This window comes from Lepidothrix coronata, unplaced genomic scaffold (assembly GCF_001604755.1).
Source record: "Lepidothrix coronata isolate B3197 unplaced genomic scaffold, Lepidothrix_coronata-1.0 Scaffold166, whole genome shotgun sequence".
Taxonomy (NCBI): Eukaryota; Metazoa; Chordata; class Aves; order Passeriformes; family Pipridae; genus Lepidothrix; species Lepidothrix coronata.
The window spans coordinates 307,292-314,704 of NW_016690346.1; the positions used below are offsets into that span (position 1 = coordinate 307,292).

Genomic DNA, 7,413 nt, shown 5'->3' on the forward strand with positions numbered 1-7,413 from the left:
AAATATTTAATTTCCAGAAAGTGGAAGTTCTGGGCTCCTGTGGAGTCCTAAAGCCTGAAGCTAATATATGGGCCCCAACCTTGCTTTCATTTAAGTCATTGGCAGAATTCCCATTGATTTCAAGTGAAGTAGGCTTGGCCCAGTTTCAACCAAGGAGTATTATTAGATTTAACATTTTAAACCCACAAACATAAGGAGCAGTCTTAACATTATCGTTATTGAGCATTTTATTTTCAAATGCATTTGACAGTATATTCAAACAAAGAAATGTGGCTTATCTTTTAAACTTTCAACTTGCTAGGTTGAGCAAAATGGAAACTGCTTTCAATTAAATAATGCATTGAAAAGTATCAGGACAAAATTGCCTTTGACAGAAGAAAATACTGTATTTATCTCATTGTAATCCATTCATTGGTTTATGGCTCCAGAATCCTCAAGCAAATATCATAAATCCACATGACATCCGTGCATGTTCTAGCAGATGTTGCATTTGGGTCTCAGAGTTCGCTGAGAGATGTGTTAAAACTCATGTAACCAGGTAGCTTCTTGTCAGCCACCCATCTGAGAAGTCTCGGAAGTGCTAGCGATTATGAAACTAAGCACCAGAAATTGGCTCCAAATATGTCCACTGCAGAGAAGAAGACCATGTGAAGCTGAAATCTCCCAGAACGAGCTAATCAAAACACTTTGGAGATTTCTGACATAACAGTTCTGAGAGAAATTCAGTTTTAGGGGCATGTATGCAAACCCCAGAGCTAAAAGTGTTGCCAGGATGAAAGGCTGCTCTAACCAGCTCTGTCTGGCACTGTTTACCCAAGTGATGGAGCATTGTCCTACCTCTTGTATCTCGGGGGAAAGGTGAGGGGATGGGTTGCCTACTCTTCAGTTGTGCAAGTGACAATACCTCATGGCAGACACTGCACAAACAACAAAAGGGCAAAAGAGCACATGTGCCAGGTGCCCCAAGGAGAGTGAGTTGGATCCTGTTTTGGGTCTATGTACGGTTTAGCAGGAGAGAGAAGGGCAATGAGGAGAGGGCTTTGGGATTTCTGAGCCCCGTTTGAAGGCTCCTCTGGAGGTTGTGGTTCTTTGAGACCACCCTCAAGAGGGTGTGGGACTGCTCAGTTGTGTCCCTGATGGCAGCAAGCAGCAACAACTTCATCACAAGGAATGGCTTGACTAGACCAGGTGTGCTTGGCTCTCCAGTCTCTTCATAAACAGGGCTCTCAGAAGGAACTTCTTCCCCATTCTGTCCTGTGGAGCCTCTGGTGTCTGCTTACTCAGTGTTGCTAGCTGTAATACACTTGCCTGGGGTACAGCTGGGTGCAGAGGATCCTTTATCCAGAGGACGCCTTCCCCCCTACTGGAATCTGGATGTGAATGTGCTTCTAACTAGTCCGTTACAGTCAGGCTCTAACAATAAAACAGTAATATTTGAACTGTGCTCTTCCACTATGCCTTAAATGTTGATTAGGTTTTGTTTGCTCAGTTGTGTATAAGATTTCTATGATGTGTTTGATTTCCTTTTGTGCTATTCAAATAAAGGAAACAAAATTCAAAGGCAGTCAAGAATAGGGAAGTTATATCCTAACTTCTTGGAGCTAAGGGATTTCTGAGAAAGTACTGTGAGAAGCTTTAGCAAATGGCTTATGAACTGCATGGGCCAAAGTGTGAGCAGGGACTTGGGCTGCCAAGAGCTACAAATTTCCTCTCTATCTGCTCTCACAGAGGGAGGGGGGAAGAGTGACTTGCCACTTTCAGAAGAAGTGATCAAGGCACCTGACATGTTACAGGTCTGCCAGGGGCTCCAGTTGTCACAGGCACATGCTTAACACTGACCATGAGAACACAAAGTATGAAAAAGTACTTGGGATTTGTTTGTTTTCCACTAGGACGAAGTGAAAATTACTTGTCTTGTAATTGGATGCTCAATAAACAAATTTACTGCAACATTCAAGCTTCCTACCGTTTCCATGCTGAGTTCAAATGGACAGGATTAAGGGGCTAGTGATAGTACCAGTAACTGAAAAATGTACGATGGGTTAAAAAATTAACTGTAGTACACTGATGGCTGAAGGAATCTGATTGTATTTACAATATAGAAGATGAACCTGTTCATCCACTGCTCTCTACTACAGCAACTGCAGATGTTGCAAGCACTGTAACTGAAGGAAAATTATTCTGCTAATTTTTATACTGAAAATCCCATTCAAATGAACAATAACTGCAATTTACCATGTATCCAGAATCGTTCTTCTCTGCAGACTTCAATAGAGACCGGTGAGTCTTTCCTCAATCCATCTGATTTCATGTTTGTTTATCATAATACAGAGGGGTCATGTACCAAGTAAACAGGTAGTTTTAGAAAGTTAATGCCTCTTGAGTTATTAGATGAGACTTGGTACCTAAGCAAACAGAGAGATATAAATGAGTCAGTTCCAGGAAGGGATTACAACTACATAACTCAGTTTATCCATGGAAGATAAAACTCCTATAAGGAGTCATCTTCATTTCAGGGTATAATAAAAAATAAGTAGTTTTTAATTTTTAAAATATATTTTTAGAGGCTTGATCCTTTTTCACTGAATGGGGTGGTTTGTCACTGAATCAGGCATTGAGTAGTCCGAGTCAGACCATTATTGAAATCTGAAAACAATTAATGCAGAATGAGTATTTCAGAATAGCTTGCTACATTATACATCTTTAGAATATACATTCTGAAGTATACCTGTGATTTCCTAGAAATATTCAGTACCTCTAATAAGGGGGAAAATGCCAGGATGAGATTGATTAGGTTTTTTTAGTTAAAAGTGTATACTTTCTTCTTCCTACCAGGTGTAACAACTAAGAAATCTTTGACATTTCTCTTTCAGAAAATTACATAAAACACCAATTCTAAATGCTGTCTCATTATCTACAGTTGATGCTCTTACTGTTCCTTTTTATAATGCCAATTTTTCAAATGCCTTTTGAGTCAGTGCCTCACTCTAGTAGCCATTGTGTCTTTGAACACTCTATTTTGCCCAGCGCCTAAATTGCTGAGTACCCCAATTCTTGAAGACGAATTACTGCAATGAAAAATATTCAAACATCAAAATGGCTGCTGTGTTTGATAGAAACTGCTTTAAAGATTGAAAGTGGCCTAGCCTAAATATTCCCAGTATTAGCGACGCATTAGAGAAATCAGAAATGCATTTACCATTTAATACATTAATGACTCTAGAGCTGGTCAGATAAATGCATCAGAAAATACAGTGTGTAACTTCCTTACCTCTGTGTTCTCTTTTTCAAGAACTGTTGTTTACACTGATATTTCCTGTGTTGATACAGAAGTTATGCTACCTCTGCTGGTAAATCTGGCTATTTTAATCTGTTTATGTGTTTATGTGTTGATCCAGCAAAAATGTGCTTGGTACATCCTCTGGTGGCAACACATGGAAACATCAGTTGGGTGTGCAAAAAAACTGACTCTTCAGTTTCTGTCTTCACGTATTAGAGCTGCCTTTTCCCTGCTTAGGCAGAGGAAAACTCATGGGTAAGAGTGTTCAAGAAGAGCTGCTGGAAAGCAGACCACCTTCAACTCAGGCCAGGCTGCCTCAGGACAGCATCACAGAACTGTTCACCACAGGAGTTCAGAGGGCTCACAGCACAATCATGCCACAACTCTTCATTTTCACCCCTCCATGCCATCCTGCCACCTCAAACTATTACATTTTTATGGAAGAGAAGCAAAATTGTGTAAGTCGGTTGTGGTTTATTAACCCTGGCAGGCCACTCATGCCCAAACAAACTGTAGCAGCCCTTTTGAAGCACTGGCACTCAGAGCAGGTGGTGAAACCCCATGCCAGGGAGGGACATACTCTCAGTATTTAATACACTGAGGTGACTCTCAGTATTTAATGCAAAGTAAGAACAAAGTAAGGAGGATTGAAGCAATTTTCCACTAGGATGGATGAGCCTGACTGAGCAGAAGGGGACAGCTTGGGCTTTGAGAACCAGCACCACAAAGTCCCCTCACCTTTCTCTCTGCTTCTTCTTCCCAGGCGGCCTAGGCATGACTCCTTCTCAATGCTGAAAGCCAGTGAGTAGGACGATGTCACGTATGGATTTAAAATGTGCACCAGGAATTAAGAAAGTGCTATGAAATAGGTGTGAAATTATATTAATTTAAAATTGATTAGCACATGATTGTCTGAGGAGCATGTGTTAATAGCCTCTTTTCTGATCAGGAAGTTTACTGTTTTATCCAAAACATAGTTATTTGTAATTTTTTTTCTTTTTTTACCCTTTGACCTTCAGGATATGGGCAACAGGCAAGATGTTTTACTGTACTACTTTTCACTCCAGCAACAAAGGAGGATTAGTTACTATTTAATCAGCTGCTTTCTTCCCAAGACTTGCTGATGAAGCCCATGAAATTAAGTTGTTCAGATTTTGCAGTCCAGGAGAGTAGATGCTGCCAATGGCAAATTTCTGTCTGCCAAAGTGAGCACCATGAGGGAGGTAGAGAAGACAGGAAAGAGGGACATCAGGAACTACTAGGAGGTGGTACCAGGTGGGATCAGTAGTATCTCATGGTCACTTGCACCACTGTCCTCAGGTGGGATGGTGGCTTCTCTGTACCACACAGATTACTGACTAAACAAAATTAAGAAAAATTCTTGGTGCAGAAAATAGTGGAGATGGGCACCATGCATTGGTCAGGGGAAAGGACTGTTAACAGATGCAAACACAGCTTTAAAACAAGTAAAAGTTTGTTAGGAAGAAGACAAATTTCTGTGTCACTGCCTGAGGGCACTGCCAGGACTCTTTCTGTTCCCAGGGAGGTGCATGATATGGGACAGTGTTTGCTCCTGTCTCCTGGCTGGTCCTGGTTGAGGTGGTGGAACAAGACTGTCTCCCAGGCCCTGTCTTGACACCCCAGGGAGCCCCCAGTCCTCATGGTGCCCTGCTGCACTGCGATATCCCGAAGGACCCAAGAAGAATCGGGGAAAGGCACGGGGACATGGTCACTGAAGCTGAATGTGGTTAGCCCAGAGGAAAACCTTTTTAAGGAGATGAGGAAGGCTCACAAGGGAAGGTCTCTGAAGCAAGTTATACAAATACCCATCAGCCACTCTTGCCTCAGTGATGGGATAGGACTAGACAGAGCAGATCAACATCCCTGTGTTTTTACAGCAGAAACAGGCTCATCTACAGCAAGAGGAGACCTCCTCTGCTGAGCAAATTCTCCTGGCCAAGCCTGCTTCAAGGTGTCTCATTGAACTTCGCCGAAGTAAGGAACATATGTAGGAGGAAAAAGCTTTATTTTGGCTACTCCTTTACAACTTTCCTTCAACGACCCAGGAAGGATCAAGCTCTTTCACTACTCTTTTCAGCTCAAGACATGAGCACCTGGATCCAGCAGTGGAACTTCAGACTTCCATCAGGGCCACTGGGGTGGCTCTACCTTTCCCTCCCAAAGCAGACGTGATCTCACTGCAGGTACCATTGAGACCCATCCATTTCCAGACACAGCAGTAACCCCTTTTTCAAGAGACTGACTACATGGCTAGGCAGAACCAGCACCATTTTGTAGTAACTTGCTGTGAAAAATCAATATTTACTGCCTGCAACTCTAGTATTGAATTATTTATTTGAGAATTTAAGTATTTGAACACATATCAAAGCCAATCATATCCTGGGCTGAATCAAAAGCAGCATGGCCTGCAGGTCAAGTGAGGTGATTCTGTCTTCTACTCCACTTGCATGAGACCCCACCTCAAGTACTAGTTCCATGTCTGGGGTCCCCAGCATAGCGAAGATATTGACCTGTAGGAGCAAGTCCAAATGAGAGCCACCAAGATGATTAGAGGAATAGAGCACCTCTCCTATGAGGAAAGGCTGAGAGAGTTGGGACTGTTCAGCCTGGAGAAGAGAAGGTTTCAGGACGACTTCATTTTAACCTTCCAGTACCTGAAGGGAGCCTACAAGAGAGATGGAGAGAGACTACTTACAAGAGCATATAGTGACAGGACAAGGGGCAATGGCTTTAAACTGAGAGTAGGTTTAGATTAGACATTAAAAGGAAACTCTTTACTGTGAGAGTGGTGAGGCACTGGAACAGGTTGCTCGGAGAAGATGTGGATGCCCACCCCATCCCTGCAAGTGTTCAAGCCAGGCTAGATGGAGCCCTGAGCCACCTGGTCTAGTGAAAGGTCTCCTTGCCCATGGCAGGGGGCTTGGAACTAGTATCTTTAAGGTCTCTTCCAACCCAAATCATTCTATGATTTTGTATTTATTCAAAGTGCATTATTAAAAGGATAAACTGTTAGATACTCTGAGTACTAGAATGTCTTACTACAGCTCTGGCAAGAGGAAAACTTGTGATAAAACATGATAAGCCCACAATAAATAGCTTCCAGTCCATCTCCTACTGCTCAGAGATGTTTAACCTGAAGTAGCATGTAAGAGATAGATCCTTGACAGAGCTCTGGAGAAGTGGAGCATTTGGGCCACCCCTACTGATTGTAGGGATTCCCGCAAAACAGGAAATAAAGAGAAATTTTTTTGTATAAAAACACATGTTCTGGAGATCTCTAAGTCAGGAAAAGAGAACAGATCCATTCATATTGTAGCTGTTGCTGAAGGACTAATAGGAGTGACAAAGAGTGGAAAATTCTTTCTGGGAGATGATGTCTGGACATGCACAGAGGTAGGCTATTTATTTGATTGAAAGGTGACTTAGTCACATTTGGAGAAAAGTGTTACACTTTGTCCAAATCCAATCACTCTACCATCATATCAAGGTATCTTACACAATGAAATGGGCAAAAAAATTATAAACATTTTTCCCAAGAAGTGCCTAAGCTCTTTTATATGCCATTAGTCCCCAGTTTTATCCTTTTATTTAAGACTTCCGAAAGTAAAACTATCTTTGTCACTCTCACTGCATCTACAATGAGATTCCTGCATTCCTGTCTGAAGTGGTCAGCACCCTTGCCTGGCTCTTCACTTAAGACCCATCACCTGATCGCAGTGACAGGAAAGATTCTGGATTTATTTTGATCAATTGGTGTCCCTCCTGTTTTCCTTCTCATATTCTCATTCAACTGCCCCCCTAATTGTATACCTGACCTCCTTTCATCTGATAAAGTTCAAAGTTTAGTGTCACTTCTGACTTCATCTTTGGCAGGGATGCAGCAGCTTTTCCTTAGGTTGCTCTCTTTTGAAGTCTTTGAGGCCAGTGATGCTCTCTTAGACTGCATCTCCATCCTGTGTCTGTCTGAGGCACAAGCACTGGATGTGCCAAGCCTGTAAACCCCTCGAAAGCATGGTCTGACTCCAATGGCTAAACACAGATCTCAGCAGGCAAGCATCAGGCAATGGAGTTACCTGGTGTGGCAACCATCCACAACAGCTGTCTCTTATCCA

General features: G+C 42.3%; 1 long non-coding RNA gene across 1 annotated transcript; it reads right to left on the reverse strand.

Moving 5' to 3' along the window:
• Positions 1-218: 218 nt before the first annotated feature.
• On the reverse strand, positions 219-5,933 carry LOC108504518. The gene is made up of 3 exons (XR_001877148.1): positions 5,812-5,933; positions 2,236-2,405; positions 219-1,370 (listed from the first exon to the last, which is right to left on the reverse strand). It is a non-coding gene; the product is annotated as an uncharacterized LOC108504518 (long non-coding RNA).
• Between the last annotated feature and the right edge of the window lie 1,480 nt (positions 5,934-7,413).